This window comes from Populus trichocarpa, chromosome 8 (genome assembly GCF_000002775.5).
Source record: "Populus trichocarpa isolate Nisqually-1 chromosome 8, P.trichocarpa_v4.1, whole genome shotgun sequence".
Lineage (NCBI taxonomy): Eukaryota > Viridiplantae > Streptophyta > Magnoliopsida > Malpighiales > Salicaceae > Populus > Populus trichocarpa.
The window spans coordinates 16,246,343-16,265,865 of NC_037292.2; positions in this window are offsets into that span (position 1 = coordinate 16,246,343).

Consider the following 19,523-nt stretch of genomic DNA (forward strand, 5'->3'; position numbering starts at 1 on the left):
ATTGGAGAATAATTCAGTTTATCCTCATGTAACGTCCTACTAAGGTAGTAGAAAGCACTTTCCTTGCCTTCATCATTTTGTTGTGCCAACAACACTCCCAAGAAATGTATTTAAGCCGCAATATAGAGGATAGGTGGGTGTCCTAGTACCGGTGTTTATAGGACAAATGGATTCAGTAAGTACTTTGTAATCTTGTTGAAGGCATTAGTATAAGCTTCATCCCAATAAAATGACATATCTTTTTTCATCAAGTGGGTGAATAGTTGACATTGACCTGCTAAGTTAGAAAAGAATCTATATATATATAGGCTAACTTTCCTTGGAGACTCTTCAACTCATGGATGTTTCTTGGCTCCAGCATTTTTAAAATGTCATCAATCTTAGACTGGTCAATCTCAATTCCTCGATGTCGAACTATAAACCCTATGAATTTGCCCGAGGACACACCAAATATGCATTTTAGTGGGTTCATTTTTAGTTGGAATCGACATAACTGTTTAAATACTAGATGAAGATCTTACAAATGATTTTCTTTTTCTTTGGATTTCACCACGAGGTCATCAACATAACATTCAACATATTGGTGAAGCATATCATCAAAAATCTTTTACATCGCCCTTTTATAAGTGGCACTTATATTCTTTAAGCCAAAAGACATGATTTTATAGCAATTTATCTCTTTCGGAGTTCGGATGGTCGTCTTCTCCTCATTTACGGGTGCCATTAGAATTTGATTATAGCCAGATGAACCATCCATGAAGGTTAATCTCTCATGGCTCGTGGTAGCATCGACCATGATCTCAGTGATTGGAAGTGGAAAGTTATCTTTAGGACAAGCATTGTTAAGGTCTTAAAAATCCATGCAAAAACGAATTTGGCCATTCTTCTTTTTTACCGGTATGATATTTGAAATCCATGTAGGATATTTGACCTTATGAATGAAACCTGCTTGGAGAAGTTTATTGACTCCAGCCTTACTCTATAAGATGAGTTCAGGGCGATAGTGATAATGGGTTTATTTTAAAGGTTTAACCCTATTTTTTACTATTAATTCATGGACAGTAACCCTTGGGTCTAAACCTGACATTTCATCATAGGACCAAGTGAAGATATTTCAATACTCCATCAAAAGTTCCATGTAATTTGTTTCCTCTTCAGGTGATAAGTTTATATTGATGAAGGTTGGGCATGGGTTTTCAATGGTTCCTAAGTTAATCTCTTTAACCTCATCCGATGTAGGCATATTTTTGTATTCAAGGGAGGGCGGAGCTTTCTCGACATCTTCTTCAATGATAAGCTCATCATTATCATTTTCTTCAATAGTGATGTGATTTGAAGTGAGATACATTATTTCATCTTTTTTTCTTCATTAGAGGGGTTTGTGATTATTATCGTATATTTTTTCCATTTCAATGTCCCTTTAGCACTCACCACCCATTCGCATTGTCTCTTCATGCGTGAAGGTATTTTGATACAAGGATCCTTTGAACCGTCCATCAAATTTAGTTGATGATCAAGTACATGCTCATCAACTTTTGACTTGGATTGTCCAAGTCTTGCAAAGACTGATGTGTGTTTTTTTTCCCTTCTATTCTTTTAGGTTCCAATCCTGACAATAACGGAAGCATGAGTTGTAGTCACACTAAGATGATCCCAAACTAAAGCTCTAAGAGGTGTAGGCTGATTTTGTTATTTATCCTTCACTTCTTTCACACTTATGTATTGCGAGGCTTTTTTACCAATCTGAAAATGCAGCGGTGTGGAAAACTTGTACCCAAGACCAACCCTTAAAGTTTTGCCAGGAGTTTTCTTCTCTCTCTATGCCTTTCTAGTCTTTATAAAAAAGTGTTTACCTTCAAGTTAAGTCGTATCGTCATCCTTTGCTAATTTATTAATGTCCTCATGACAATAATCAGCCCTAGCTAAAAGCTTATAAGCATTGGGATCAAAGTCATTCACCTGTTTATTAGGGAGTCCTTTAGGATTTGTAACCATCAAATCAGTATGATGAAAAACCCTTTTAATAAAGGTTTTGAGACCTTGTTCAATGCAAGATCAGTAATTGGAAAAGTCAAGTTTTTGAGCCCTTTATTGATCTTCTCTTCATCTTTAGTAAAACGATATTGACCCTCTTTTCTTGTTGATACTGGGATATATCATAGTATTATGGCTTTACATGATACCTTATCATTAATAAAGTTTTCTACTACCTTTTCTTTTCCTTTATTCTTCATTGAACAAGTCACTCCTTCATTTCCAGATGACTTATGCTTTTTTGAGCTTTTAGAGACAATTTTTCCCTCTTCTAGATGGTCAGATGGGGATCATAGTTCTTCCATCATAGTTGATTTAAAATAGAACTTTGTGTCAGCAAAGTGGGCTTCAACATGGTAAAAAGGTCGGTATCTGCCACTATCTTTCTCACCTATCTATCTTGACGATACTTAAAATATTGGTGGAGCGTTAAGGAGACAATACCATTTTAATGTATTCATAGTCTTCCAAGTAGCATGTTGTAAGTAGTTTTGGCATCTATGACATGGAAAAGTGAATTGGATTCTATATCTTCCATGTGTATCGCAAGTCTTATCTTTCCTATGATGTTTTGCCAAACCATCATCCATCAAGATACAATTCACCATCTTTTTATCGACATATCGTTTAATTAAAATAGGTCAATTATAGAGTTTTGATCCAAGTAACAAGTCTTCATCATTGAAGGATATCTCTGTGGTGCATACACCGTAAGACAAGTTTGAAGAGTCAACATGACTTTCCTTTATGACAGGTTCAATAAGAGTTTTCTCTTTATCAACATGATAGCAAGCAACAAGAACATTTTCCATCCTTTTTATCTCTATTGGCAAGTACTCATTCAATGTAATGGGTTTTCTTAAGCTTTGAGTTGAAAAAACCTCATTTCTAACTGGTATGGACTTTCATCGAATCTTTCAGTATATCGACTCATAAATTAGCTTCCTCACCATCGAGATTCTTATTATACATGAAGTTTGACTTGAGGATACAATGAAGCTCATAGGCAAAATGACGCCAAGTTTTATAAGTTCAAATGAGCTGAAATTTATTGTAATGAGCGAGTAATGTGGGCCTAAATTGACCATAATTATGATATTAAAGGCTGTTATTTCATCATCAAAAACAATATCCCTACTCTCATGTAGCCTCATGATCTTGTCTTTCAGCACAAAACACTTCTCTACGGAATCGTTGATCAAGTGATGGTATTTGTAATAGTTCAGATTGTCCACTTGGTTTACTTCTTCAGGACGCTTCACCTTTAGCAACTCAATGAGATTTGTCTCAAACACATCATTTAACATCCTAGATATGTTTGAGTCGGGGAATGGATACACCTTTTCTTGTCACTCTTTTAGTAATGGTTTCTTTCTTTCACCTTTTGAAACGTAGCCGGTGTTGCACAATCATTTCTCTTAACTATAGTTGGTACCTTTACGGCAGCCGGGTTAACTATTAAAGACTACTTTCCCTTAACCTTTAGAGTGTTCTTTTCGAATCTATGACCTTCGGGCTTATTTCTCTTGGGCTCTTGCATAGGTAATATTGAACTTTCAACTGTCGCAATGCTAAGTTCCATGTGTGCTCGAGTAGCCAATTCTTCAAAAGCTTTTGTTTTGATGCCTTGTAATATATAGTGTAGTCCCCAATGCATCCATTGAATACACATGTCCGACGCAGAAGTTTCAGTGAGCCAATCTTTACAGTTAAGGCTAAGGTTTCTTCATCGATGAATGTAGTCGATGGCAGGCTCTTCCTTCCACTGACGTGCATTGGTGAGTTCAATCATGTCAACCATACAATGAGTGTTGTAGAAGCGATTAAGAAACTCACGTTCCAACTACTCCCAACTATCGATCGAGCCAGACTCCAAGTTAGCGTACTAGTCGAAAGCATTACCTTTTAAGGAACAAATGAACTTTTTTATAATGAAATCACTATCAGTTTCGACATTGTTGCAGGTCTCTAGAAAGTGAGTTATATGTTGTCTAACATTCCCTTTGCCATCAAATTGTTGAAACTTTGGTGGTTGCTAGCTTAGAGACATCTTTAGCAGATCAATTCTTTGGGTATACGGCTTCACATAAAAATATGAGGGTTGAATTGAGCTTTCTACTTGGTCTGTGATGGCTTCCTTGATAAGTTTTTTTAGTTGATTCATGGTGAAGATACCATCAGTAATACAACATATATTCCTTGTAACTCCAATTATAGAATCTCTAATTATAGAATCTCCAATGACATCTAATTGATCTACTTGAAAAGCCTTGGTAACCGAGGTTTGGCCTCCTTCATTAATGCTCTCAAGTTTGTTCATCAACTTTTCTATCTCATAGTCTTTTGCCTTGAGTGAAGTTGAAAGACTCTCGACGCGTTTTGTCAAGTTAGCCATTTGATCCTTCAAAGATGTAGTCTTGATCATCCTCACTAACATGGTGCCAAAACCGAAAGCCTTACTTAATGATTGATATGGAAAATTTTTTATAGGTGAATTGTTGAAGTCACCTTAAGAGCCTAAGAAATTCCACACACCCCACTTGATTTTTGTAGTGGAGTTACTTGTGGTTTCAACTTTTGAGTGAGCTTTCGTGCCCCTCTTGCATCCGAAGTTGATGTCACCTTGAGAGTCAGTTTAGTTTGTGCATACAACTCAACGATAGATTTTGTTTTCAATGATAGGGTTAAAGAATCTTTAATGCTATGTTGATGACTTAAATCAATAGACTTATTGCTTTTAGAAGCAACAATGATGATTATGTTCCTCCTAGTTGTCATTGAGAGTTTGTTGAAAATTCTTTCTTAATGGAATAAGATGAGAGGTAGAGATTTCTCCAATTGAGTCGCCAAAAAATTGTAGAAACAATTTTGAATACCTGAAATTAAACAAGCACATGTGTACAAATATATGATTTTATTAAATATATGACTGAGTATAATCTCTAACTAAAATATTCTTTCAAAAGAATAAGATAATCCTTTGATTCTTTCCTTGGATTTGATAAATGGTGACTTGATTTATTTGTGAAATCAAGCCAAGATTTGTGCTTTGTAAGAACTTGAATTTAAAGTGTATTGTGAAATGAGATTTGATGATTTGAAAGGTACCTGATTAGTAAAAGTGCATTTTTATCAAGGTTTTATATCATCATTTTGCACTTGAAGTATCAATAACTCTTTAACTACAGCATGTTTTATAATAACAAGTCTGATACTATAAGATACCTTTAATTTATGGTAAATATTCATCTTAAATGCAGGCCTATCACATAAATCAAAGGATTGATTGATGAGTTGAACTACTAAAATTGAGAAGACAAAGAGAGGGTTAAGCTTAGAAAGAGATGCTGGTTCAGTCCAAACTGGAACACTGTTCAGTCATTGGGTCATATCTGGAGCTGTAGATCTTCGATTTCAATTTGGTTTATATGGCTAGGAAGCTAAGACATAGGCCTAAAACATTCATGGGCATGTAAGACTCAATTATGTTGTTTGGAAGTCCAAATCTTAGCAACAATGGAGAAGTCGGAATCTATTCTGCAGCCCAAACACTGTTCAGTGTTCAGCTCATATCTCGAGTTCTAGAAGTCCAAATGCACTGATTCGTATTTTGTTGGTAAGCTCAGACAATTTCCTAGAACTTTCATGATTTAAGTCTGTTCAAATTCTGACGTTATCAATGACGTTTTGTTCAGACAAGAAGATAAGGATTGTCACCAAGTCAAGATGTGGCCACCCACTCAACAATTAGTCATCAAATCAATAGTTCCAAATTTTGGCCTATAAAAGGAGGCATTTGCCATGCATTTAGGCATCTTGGTTTTTAGATCAAGACCATGCTATTGCTCTCTCTTTTTGTAATGCTTAAGTTTTATTTATATTAATCTCTTGTTTATGTTTTTCATTTCCTTTCCTTTAGTTAGTTAACTTATATCTTATTTATGTTCTTATCTTGTTTATTTATGTTTCTCTTCTTCATTATGTTTAGCTAAGTTTATTATGTCAAGGTAAAAAGGTTACACTAATGGTGTAAGAATAAGTATAGTATAAACTTAACATGGACTTTAATGTTTGATACTAACATGTTTTGTATTTGTTATCTTATTCACTCTTAATACTTTGCTTGTTAAATGGTTAATCTAGATTTATATTGTATAACCCTTGGTACAACAAATACTTGATTTGTTATTAACATAAGTTATAATCATGAATGTCTGACAACATTTACAAGTATTAGCATTATTCGAATGAGATAACTAATGTAATCATGTTAACAATTTATAATCTGATTGGAACCTTCTTTGTATGTGGTTTCCAATTCAATAATAAGAGTTTTATACTATACTTGTTTGAAATACCATTAGTGGATCCTCTAACCTTGACAATTGTTTTTTAATCATTGTTTAATCCTTATATCAATATCACATCTCAAAGCTCTCTTTATTATTATTATTATTATTATTATTATTATTATTATTACTATTACTATTACTATTACTATTACTATTAATATTCTTGTTGTTGTTGTTGTTGTTGATGTATTATTGTTATTTATAATTTATATAGTTAATTTCCCTGTGGTTCGACCCCAGTCTTGCCGAGTTATTTATTACTTCGACACTTCTGCACTTGGAAGAAGACATCAATCTTTTGGTCATGTCAAGTTTTTGGCGTCGTTGCCTAGGAGGTAAATTCTTGTATAAATTATAATATTTATTTTATTTTCACTTTTCACTTTTTCTTGTATCTAACTTTGTTTCTTTTGTTTTATTTCTTTTTCTTTTGTTTTCTTCTTCCTTCTATTCTCTTCCTACACGTGCATGAGAGTTTGGTCACGTACATTAAGTGGTAGACTTTGTAGGGTATCCTCATCATTTTCAGAAAATATGGCCGAAGAAGATAATTAATCGCTTCATAATGAGAATAATGAGAATAATCGAGTTAGAACACTAAAAGACCACATGAATCCAACAAGAACAGGTGCACCCTCATGTATAGTTTTTCCTCTTGATGCATCTCACTTTAATTTTAAGTCAGGCATTATTCAACTTTTACCTTCTTTTCATGGCTTAGATCTAGAAAATCCATACTTGCATTTGAGAGAATTTGAAGAAGTTTGTAACACCTATAATGACTTAAATTGTAGCATGAACACTATCAGATTAAATCTTTTTCCTTTTTCATTAAAAGATAAAGCTAAAACATAGCTACAAAATCTTAGGTCATGATTCATTCGTGCTTGGGATGAAATGCAACAATAATGATTTGAAATATAAAGAAAGCCTTTTTAGCCGAACAAGTAAGTGCTATTCTTCAAAACAATAATGCTTTGAAATACAAATACCCTAGTTGTCCTACAATTTCATGCTTTATTGGAGAACAAAAATTGAAAGAGCCTTACTTGATCTTAGAGCTAGTGTGAATTTACTTCCATATTCAGTTTTTCAGAATCTCAATCTCGGTGAGTTAAAACCAACTTATGTAACTCTTTTACTTGCTGATAGATCTGTAAAAGTGCCTAGAGGAATAATTGAAGATGTGTTAGTATAAGTCGATAAATTCATTTATCCTATGAATTTTATTGTCTTGGACACACAACCTGTTGAAGCATGTAATTCATTTCCTGTTATTTTATGACGTCTGTTTCTTGCAACTTCTAATGCATTGATTAATTGTAAGAATGGACTTATGAAGCTATCATTTGGAAACATGACATTGGAGATGAATATTTTCAACATTTGCAAGCAACCTGGAGATGATAATGATTCACAAGAAGTAGATGTTATTGAAGAATTAGTTTATGATCAACTTGAATCTACTTTGAGTAAAATTGAGTTTGATAAATCTGAAGATTTGCAAATGATTTATTCTCAGGAAGAAATCGAGGACAAGAAAGGCACCGAAAATGTTGATACGGATCATTTGTCAAGATTGACAATAGATTCGACATCTGACATCACACCAATCGATGATTACTTTCCTAACGAATCCTTACTTTCTCTTAGTTCAATGCCTTGGTTTGCTAAAAATATCAATTTTCTTGCAACAGGAGATTTGTCATCTCACTAGAGTACCGAAGATAAAGGAAAGTTTTTGAACGAAGTGAAGAACTTTTATTGGGATGACCCTAACTTATTCAAATATCGTCCTGATCAAATATTTCAAAGATGCATTCCTGACAATGAGGTAAGTAATGTCATTAAAATTTGTCATTCTGAAGCATGTGGGAGTCATTTCTCGTCAAAAAAGACAGTTGCAAAAATCTTTTAAAATGGATTTTATTGGCCCACCATGTTCAAGGACATGCATGCATTCTGCAAAACTTGTGAAAATTGTCAAAAAGTTGATACTGGTCAAAAAGGTTTGCTTTATAATTCTCGACTCCATTTATTTCTTGGAAAGCTAAGATCAAGATGGAGCGGTCCATTTATTGAGAAATATGTGTATCCTTATGGGGCCTTTGATATTGAGAATCCAAATAATGACAATGTTTTTAAGGTAAATGAACATTGTTTGAAAGCTTGCTTTGATAATTTTCCTAGTGAAAATGAATCCATTGGTTTGAATGATCCTATAGATAAAGGTTGATTATTTTTTTTTCTCACATTATTTTTGTGTTTCTTTTTAGTGTGACTCTTGTTTTGCTAGTCTCTCTCACCCCGGTCAAATGGCAGATAACGGTATTCTATGACTCTTAAGTCGGTTCTTTCAGTTTCCCATGATAACTGATATCTGTGTATATATTTGTTCAATTTCTTGTTCCTTCTCTTTGCATCTCTTTTCCACTTCTCATCTAAAAAATGGACACCACTCTTGAAAAATTGAAAAAGTATTTTCCCGCTTTGCCTTAAAATGCGATTACTAAAATTTACCGAGCTAGGTGTGCAAGATTGAGGTTGTTAATGAATTATGGAATTCCTGAAGATATTCATTGGATGATTGAAGCAAAGGTCCGATTATCAGGTGAGTCTTCTAATTCTTTTATTTCATACATGCCTGGGACAGGTAAGAGCACTTTTGCAAAGAAACGTCGTGCAAAACAACTGAAAGTCTGTCATCGATGTGCCATATGGACTTGTAATGCACAATGTCGTTCTTTAGGAATGATATCTATAAACCGTGAAGATAAAATACAATCCATTAAGGATGGCCTAAGTAAGGGGTCTTTAGATAATCTTCTATTAACTATTGAGACGCATCCTAGTGGAGATGTACATCGTGCAATTCATGATTTATGGCCCCATTTTCATAAAGAACATGATCGACTTAGTCTTGGGAATCTGACTATAAAAGACCCTGTTTGCCAGTTTTTAAGAAAACTGGATGGGAAGCCTATCCCCAACCCATAGAAGGCGTTTAAGTCGTTCTTAGACGTAAAACCAAGGGAAGATGTGAGCTACAATCACAACTATGATTTAAGTCTTAGTTTGTAAAAATTTGTGTCTTTTGGTTTTATTAATAGCATAATATTTTTCTGTTTTGTTATCTCTTATATTTGTTTAAGTGTGTTTCATGATTGTTAGTGTTCGCTGCTTCAGGTGATGTCTTCTATACTTTATCTTTCTACCTTAAGATGTTGAGGACAATGTCTCATTTTGGTTGGGGGGGAAAGGGTAGTAGTTGTTATTAAAAAAATTAACTAACTGCGTTTTCTATCTCATAAACCATTTGCAAAATTGTTGTTACTAGGATGACAGAGTAAATGAGTTATTTTGTTAAAGTGACTCTTGAGACGCATCTTAGTAAACATTCTTAACAAAGTCTATCATAATACTTCTTGAAATATTCAGGTTTACAAACTCTCGCATTGTTATCATTTGATTCTGCTCATATACTAATTTAACAAGTATTCATAAACCTTCATTTACACACACGCACTTTAACATATGATTGTGGGTTGCACATTAGATTATTACATTATTTATGTTCTTTTGTTAAAGGTAACAACTAAGGGAAAGGGATAGTATATAATTTGCTAAAAAAAATTGATAATATTGATGATAATAAAAACGTAGATAAGTTTGGTTTCGTAGCCTCCCTAACCTAAGCAATTAAGCTCGAAGGGGTGTTTTAACACCTAATACCCTAAAGTCAACTGACTTGGGAGCTATTGGTCCAACACTTGTTACATAGGTTAAGGAGAAAAGCTTAAGGGAATCAAACATTGCACTATCTACGTATCAGTATCTGCAACCCGAGTTACTAAGCTCGTAGAGGTGTCTCAACACCTAATGCCTTAAGACCAACTGGTCTGGGAGTCATTAGCCGAAAGCTCGTTACATGGGTTAAAGATGTATTGTGTTTTAAGTTATATGTATATATATTAAAAAAAAAAAGAGAAGAAAAAAAAAGATAATAATCCCAACCCAAGGAAGTTAAACTTAAACATTAGAAAAAAAAAAATTTGTTTTCTTCCAAGTAAAGCCCCATAACTATGTGTTGATATATTGAGCACAAAAGGAAGGTTTATTAATATCTTGTTTAAGAAGTATGAAGCAGATATATAAATTTAATGAGTTTGTTTACTTCGATAGATTAATGGAAGTTGAATGATGAATGCCTTGCTTTGTGGAATTTGCAAATTGTTTTTTTATTTTAACGCTTTGATTACTAGGGACTAGTAATAAGTTGGTTGGGGGGTGTGATTAGAATATGTATATATTATATTATATTATATTAAAAAAAATATAAATGTTCTACAAATATATCTACATAATATAAATATATATTTTAGGTTAATTTCGGGGCGGATTTGACAATATCCATACCGTACCTATTATCTATTAGGTAAAATAACTATTTTAAAGAATACTCATTCTTTCAGATCAGATTGGATCAATATCCATTGCGTTCGAATTAAATTTTCATCCCTAGTCCCATTACTACGAAATGAATATAGATTTTTTCAATGGTTCCGAGATCATAAATTCAATATTAATACCTAATTCACACACAATTCTTACGTGTCATATAAACTTTTTATAACAAGTTAATATTATTTGTTTAAATAAAAAATTAATAAATTGATTTTTTTAATTATTTTAACAGTTTTGATATGACACATAAAATGCGTTTCTCTACGCGGCAGCGTTTGCGTTTCTTGAAAACGCACTGATATAGTCGTTTGGTTACAGATTGTCAAAAAAATAAAAAATATGGGTCCCACCATTTATATGCGGCAGGACCTCGATTATCAGAAAGCAGTAAAATATTGCTTTTTGCAAGTTCAACCTGTGGTTGAACTTTCTAGAGATAGAGTTATGTGGAAATTTACCAAAAAAAACATCTTGTTCTCTTTGCTCTTCTCATCCATGTTCTTCATTCGCATTCATTTCTCTTCCCATCAGCCCTAACTGCACATAACAACTCCACAGTAAACCGTTACTGCTACACAACTCACAACATTAACTGATGGCTGTGTCTCTTTCTGCACATTCAGTTGTCATTCATTTCGCCTTAACAACAGGAAATGAAGAACAACAATAACCCTTTCCACTACAAGCAACAACCCAAAAAATTATATCCAAATCGAGCTTGATTCAAGCACTAGAGCTGAAATTTCAAATGGGTTAGTTCACTGTTCTGGTCTTATAGTATTTTTAAGTTAATTGTTGAGTATTGCAGTGAAGATCTGTTTATCCCCTTTTGTAAATCACTTGTTGTTTACTCTCGATAGTAATATATGATAATTTTTCATTCATTTCTCCTTATCAACAGAAAAACAAGAAGAAGAGCAACCCGTGTTACTGCAATCAATAACCCCACAACAGTTATCAACATCGTGCTTCATTCAAACACCTCAGCTGCAATTTCCAACGGGTTAGTGTGCTTACTTCACTGGTCCCCTTGTATAGTAATTTTAAGTTAATTTTTGTTGATTGCAGTGAAACCTAGATTTGTTTATGCCCTTTTTTAAATCACTTGTATTTTACTCTCATCAGTGATAATTGCTAATTTTTCATTCTGTTTATTCCCTCCATGTATCTGCAGTTATTTATGTGTTTGTTGCTATGTTAAACTGGTATTTGTTATGGTGTGCTGCTGATTGCTAACAAGTAAATAAACGTAAATTAATTATTGGTTACTTTCAGTTGCTAATTAGAATATCTCCTACTTGCTATGTTAAAATGGTATTAGTTGTTATGTGCTGCTGATTGCTAACAAGTAAATAAACATAAATTAAACTAATACTTTCAGTTGCTAATTAGAACATCCCCTGCTTGTTATGTTAAACTGATATTAGTTGTTGTGTGCTGCTGATTGCTAACAAGTAAATAAACATAAATTAAACTAATACTTTCAGTTGCTAATTAGAACATCCCCTGCTTGCTATGTTAAACTGGTATTTGTTGTTGTGTACTGCAGATTACTAACAAGTTAATAAATGTAAATTAAAATAATAATTTTAGTTGCTAATTAGAACATCCCTTGCTTGCTATGTTAAACTGGTATTAGTTGTTGTGTGCTGCTGATTGCTAACAAGTAAATAAATGTAAATTAAACTAATAATTTCAATTGCTAATAAGAACATCTCCTGCTTGCTATGTTAAACTAGTATTAGTTGTTGTGTGCTGTTGATTGCTAACAAGTAAATAAACGTAAATTAAACTAATAATTTCAGTTGCTAATTAGAACATCTCCTGCTTGCTATGTTAAACTAGTATTAGTTGTTGTGTGCTGTTGATTGCTAACAAGTAAATAAACGTAAATTAAACTAATAATTTCAGTTGCTAATTAGAACATCCCCTGCTTGCTATGTTAAACTAGTATTAGTTGTTGTGTGTTGTTGATTGCTAACATGAAACACAATTAAAGGTTTATGCCACTGTTGGTAGTTTTTTATGTTCTTTCCCCTGTCAAGTTCCTAGTTCACACTTCACATCATTCAATCTTTTTTTGAACCAGTTCCTTAGTGTCTTTTTTCATCCTTTATCAACATTAAATCTTTTGTCAACTATAGTGAATTGTGTGTTTAATTCTTTCTTGCATTGTCAACCAAGCTGCTATAGATAATTGTTAATTTATGTTTTTCATCCCTTGTCAACATTCAATCTCTTGTTTATATGGTTAATTGTTTGTTTAATTTTTCATTGCATTGTCAACCATTAAGCAATGGATAGGTCTGACACACATTGTCACACCCGGACATCTCGGCGGCCGATTAAAAATCATCTCTCGATTGGAAAAGGAACAGATATTTTGCATCTTGTTCTTTTAGGGGAAAAGGTCTTGTTCAAGGAGTCGCCACCTAGTATTATGATCACTAGGAACCTTAACTGGTCAACAGAGATTCTATGTGTGAAAACCCTGGAAATTTATAATTTAAATATGTAGATGTGTAAACCCTCATGTAAACGTAAGACTGAAAGTGGTAATATTTCAATGAGTGATGGAAACCAAGATTAGAAATAATAGATAAATAATGATATATAATGGAAGAGATGACCTCTATAAAATGAATTTTGGTTTAGAATTCATAAGGATAAAGAAACTGGTAACGTGTTTTGATGGATAAAATAATAAGAAAATAAAAAAATATTTTTAGGAAATAAGTGAGGTAATAAAGAATGCATTATAATAAAGGATAGTGCAATGAAAAATGGTAGGACTAAAGGTGCAAGCACCGATTAAAAATCAGTGACGTTATTTTGAAACGGTAATAAGCCCGATAAATAAATAAAGGTGGAAATCCTAAAATGAATACATTTCAAAATAATAAAATGACCATAAAGATTTAGAAGGATAATTGATATGATTTTTTTTTGTGAAGATTGAACAAAAAAAAATCTAGATTGTTTATGAAAAGTCATGAACTGAACAAGTTTACATTAGGAATCAGAATTCTCAATCCAATCATAGGATCGGGATGAAATTTTGCATGAAGTCTATTAATATGTTTTCCTATCTTGGTTAAATATCTCATCCCAATCGGAGTTTGGTAAAGACTAACAATTTAAGCAGAAATAAACCAGATAGTTTATATGAAAAATAAAATAAAAAACATAAAGGCATGAATGAGGGATAAAATTGTAATTATGGAAAAAGGTGCCTATAAAACTGCAAAGGCCACCAGTAAAAAAAAAAGAAAAGAAAAAGAAAAAAAATAGAGAAAAGCGGATAGAGAGAGCTACAGATTTTGAAGTAAAACCAATAATGCTCCGGTGGCCATATCTTTGGACTCTACCGTTGGATCATGCTACGTTTTGGATATGTTGTTCTTATTACACTTCTATCCTAACTGCCAGAGGGATTGGAAGGAACACAATCCATTTGACAGAAATCATCATCGAACATTTCCTGAAAAATAAAAAGGAAATGCACCTGCAAGGCAGTTTGGTCGCCGGCCGATTTCTCTCTCTTCCACCGTTGGATCATACTCATTCTTGGATATAAGGTGCGCCTAGATGTTGCCTTCATTCTGACGGTGGAGATCGGAAACTCATTCTCCGGCAAGGTTTCGTGCATGTTGAACAGTAGCTCGTCTATTTTCAGGTAAGCTCGGTTTTATGCAGATCTAGGAAGATCTAACCGTTGGATCATTATGATTTTGAGATATAGTATGCACAACTCTATGATATGTAGTCTGACCGTTGGGTTTCAAGAAATAATCAGATTTTGATGACTTATTGCCTTTTGAATCTATTGCTAGTTTTGGCAAAATGTAGCAAGCTTGATTAAATACATGTTTTGATGAAATGAGAATTGTGTGGGTGTAGGTTTTATGGAAGATGTAATGGTAAAATATGTTCTTGTTATTAGTATTATTATAGATTAATTGTGTATTCTTTATATGAGGGGAAGAATGATTATTGTGTAAGAATAGTAAGGAACATTGCTATTTGAACATGTTGATTGAATACAAAGCTAACTTATTGGTTGTGTGGATATAAATGGGGTGGAACCATGAAGAAATTGAAATGAAAGAAATATGGAAAATAAAACATATTTAAAGCTAGCCATAAGTATTTTTGGCAAATTGATTAGTTAATGAAGATTGTCATGGATTCCAACTAGTAGGGTGAAATTGTTGTTGTAATAATGATCTAAGAATATTAATTGTTAAGGTTTGCCGCATATGTTTGATCGCACGAGGAGAGAGCGAAAGAAAATGAATAGTTCATCATTTTGTTGTATTAATAATAATAATAATAATAATAATAGGAGAAATCCCAAAAGGAATGAGTTTCCTTATTTTTGGTCTAATCTTTGCTATATTGTAGAAGTAGGGAAATTATTTGAATGTTTTGCTTTAGCATTGGTTTGAATTTGTGATTTAATGATGCCAAATGATCTTGGATGAGTTGTTTTTGCATGAAAATAAGTTGGAAGTTGAAAAGGATTTCCAAGGAATGAAAATCCTCGTTGTCCAAAATTTTAGCTATAAAGGAGTAGCTATTGTGATTGTTGATTTTGAGCCTTAAAACAAAATAATTTGGAGTTGGTTTCTTCATAAAAGTTGTATTTCCATGTTTTAGCCTTTCATAGAGATCAATCACGCCCAAAACTGAGTTTTACAGCTTTAGTTAGGATTAAGACACTGGATAGTGTTCTGGGTTGGTTAAGCTAAATTGATTGGAATTAGACAATTTTTAATCTTTGCTTGGAATTGTTGTTGAGTGATGGTTTTGATAACAAAATTATAAGAATGAATATAAACATGAAAATGAGTAAGAGTATGAGATCTTAAAGAAAATTCCTTGTGATTGGTTTGAGAATACTAGTTGAATGAGAATTAAATGAAGATATGATGTTAGTTGTATTGTTGATAAAAATTGAATCCCTGGTGGTACAGGGGAAGCTGTGGGGATTGGACAATTGCATGGAGTGGCAGCATGTGCCTATTCTAGGTAGGTGATTCATCACCTTATTTTGTAATTATTAGTTTTTTTTAAATATGTGTTGTGTGTTTTATCGCACCCTCGCGGCGGAGCGCGGCATCGCGGCGACTTTCGATTGATTTCAGGGTCTTTTTTTATGTAAAGGGGAGTCGCCACCTAGTATTATGGTCACTAGAAAACCTAACTGGTCTTTCAGAGATTCTAAGGCAAGGGACTGGTTGCGTAAAGGGAAGGTATTAGCACCCCTAGTATGCCCTACCTAAGGTAAGCTGCTTGGTGTTTGGTTTGTCTTATAATTGCTATGGTGTTGGTGTTTTCTAATCCCATCAGTTTTTCTAAGTTTGATTCTAACTAAATTTATTAAGATAGAAATCCAAGGAGATTCCATGTGCTTTACAAGCTTATTTTTCCCTTGGTATTTCAAGAGTTTGCGACTCGTAAATCGCAAGGAGGAGGGACAAAAATTTAGAAATCTAGGGTGCTTTAAAAAACCTATTTTTTTGTCTTAGTGTTTTATACTCTCACGGCTCGTAAACCGTGGAGTAAAAAATTGAAATGTCCTCGATTATAATCAAGGCTTCTTTCAAGGATGTGTGCGGATTTATTACTCCCAATAATATTTTGGATATTCGTCCTTTAAGGATTTCTTTATCCAAACATTAGCGGTGAATAATAGATGAATTCCCTCCAAAATAAGATTTTTGTATTTTTTTTGGAATATTGGCCAATACCCTTTGGAGTTTTACAAACATGTTGTAAAATCCAGAAATGCAAGCAAACAATTTTTTGGTGTTTAAGAAATCCATGCGAAAACACATTTTTAAAACTTCCAATATTTTTTGTACATAAAAAACGTTCTAAAACATGTAAGGGTATTGGCCGTATTTAACACACAAGAAAATATATTTTTTTATATTTTTTTTGTCAAAACGCAAACATCACAATTAGACATAAACACCAAAATGGAAAGTAGCAAGCCATCATTCATATTACAAGAAACTTGAAACAATTCGTAACAAAAATCGTTCAAAGCCAATTCAGCTTAAAATTTTGTGCACTGGAAAGGACTAAGCCCATATGCATGAGGGAGCCAAAGTTTTGAAACTGAAATTTTGAAATCCAAATCCTACTGCATGTGTCCATGAATCATGACCTATTTTCTTTTTACCAATCCGGGAGAAACTGGCATACTAGTTTCATACAAAAAGGAAAAGCTTGGGACAGCATGCTCTTATAACACAATTATATCACGGACTAAAAACTAAAGAAAACCTGGCCGGCTATTTCAATTTAAAAGCATGGAAGGATACGAACAGAAAAGGGAGCTGATGATGAAGAAACAACAGCCCCCTTCCCCGGTTCCTCAGTTCTGAAACAGCGAAAGAAAGAAAAAAAAACGAAACACCAAAGGCTAGCCCTCTTAACATAGTCACTCATCTAAAACTCAAAAGCCACGGCAGGAACAAAACAAAGCAAGCGTTCATTGTATAGTAAAAATAAACCGAATGTACAAAGCAAGGAAAAAAACGGGTGCAACAGATTTAAAGGCAGCAAAGGAGAAGATAGTTAAGACTTACCTGCAGGTCTCACTGTTTTATTTTCTGCAGAAGATGAAATGAAACTAAGCGAACGTTTGTTTTCTCTATTCTCCTCTCTTCTCTGCCAATAACACCAGAATGCAAGACAGAAAACTCCCTCTATTTACTGCGTTTTTTACTCTACCTCTCTTGTATTTTTTTTTGTCTCTCTTTGCTGTGTTTTTCTGTCCCTTACTCTCTGTTTTTCTCCTCTGTTTCTGCTCTCTCTTTTCTATTTTTCTGCTCTCTTTTTTTGCCGCCCCATGCTAGGTCATTAGAGGGGTTTATATATAGTCTAACATATCTCTATTTAGGAAAAATTCAATGCATTAATTCTAGGATGCAAATCCCTGCTGATGTGCAGTAAAAAAAACACAAAAAGGAAACTGAAATATTCTTATTCCTATTCTGATTTTCAGCACTTAATTTCCATTGATCAAAGGGTGGTACAACTCCTTTCTTTCCTTCCATAGCTGGGACCATGAGGCACCAGCTGTTTCCTTTGAAATGAATCAATAAAAACGTGGTCTCAAGCTCTCCAATCAGCAAGACAAACATGGAAACCAGCAGGAAATTTGCAGAGGAAAAAAAGGAAAGAAATCAGATGGGTAAGGGTGCATGCAAGGTCTTATTTTCCTTATTCGGCGTGGTAAAAATCCTGTCATTTATGATGATCCAACCCCCCTTTCCAGCTTTCAATATCATTCTTCAATTCAATCCCTCATTTTAACACTTTTCGATTCAGTCCTTGGTCCAAAAAAAAATCCTTCGAATCAGTCCTGCGAACTTGGGCTATATCCTTCTCGCGGCAGAATTTTCTGCCCTCACGTTAGATATTCAAATGGGAATATCTTGAGCTTTTGATATCGAAATCAAGTGATTCAAAAGTCCAAATTCATCTACGTGTCTAGGACTAAAACTTTGATGAAGAAGTCGAAGTGAGATAAAATCTTTTTACAGAACAGAATCTAGCAGTAATTTGGTTGGTCGAAAGGGATCTCCGGGTCTAACTCAAAAATTGACGAATGCCGAGAGTCCTGATATGACTGAGAGTATGAACTAAGAACAAAAATCACAAAAACTAGACCAAAAATAGAGTTTTTTTTTTTAGTGCAGACTCGGGTCAATATCCTTCTTGCGGCAGAATTCTCTACCTTCACGTTGGATATTCAAACGGGAACATCTTAGGCCTCTGATATCGAAATCAAGTGATTCAAAAGCTCAAATTCATCTACGCGTCTAGGACTACAACTTTGATGAAGGAGTCGAAGTGAGATAAAATCTTTTTACAGAACAGAAACTGGTAGTAATCTAGTTGGTCAAAAAGGTTCTTGATCTGACAATATTGAGCATCCAAATCTGACTGAGAATCTGCTCTAAGAACAATGATCCCTAGGACCTAATAAAGGTGTACATCAAGTTTTCAACAGGTAATGAGTGACAGGATATACCTAGGATGGTCAGATATCGTGCGAAACTGAGTCAGAATCAGAGCCTAAGTTGGAACCAAAAAATTGCGACAGCAGCAGAACTATTTTTTTAGTGCAAATTCTGAGGGATTTATTCAACCTTAAAGACCAGATAAAAAAGAACGAATTTAGCATTATGAAGACTCCTGATCAACCTAAGAAAACCTGATGATTTTGGTAGTAAAGGGGAAGGATAAAAAGAGCAGAAAACAGCTCAAACAAGGTTTCAAAAAACAAAATATTTCTTTATGTGCTTTTGTCAATCTTTTGGCGAATATGAGCTAAACTCCTACACTCTGTTCAAAAGAGGTATACACCGTCTCCAGCACGTGGGGTCCAAAATTGAGTAACAACATGTTTAATTGATGTTAAAAGAACGAAACAAATAAATAAGTTGAGTGATTATTACAAATGAGAATTATTGGTAATTTAAGAGAAATTACCGAAATTATTTGGCTAACAAAAGAGGTTAGCCGGGTGCTGGGTAATTCGTATGGAATTACCGGATTGATTGTGGCAACCAAGATGGGTTAGCCAGATTTCTTGGGTAATTAAGAAAATTACCGGGTTTATTGGTTAACAAGGAAGTTAACTGGATATGGGGT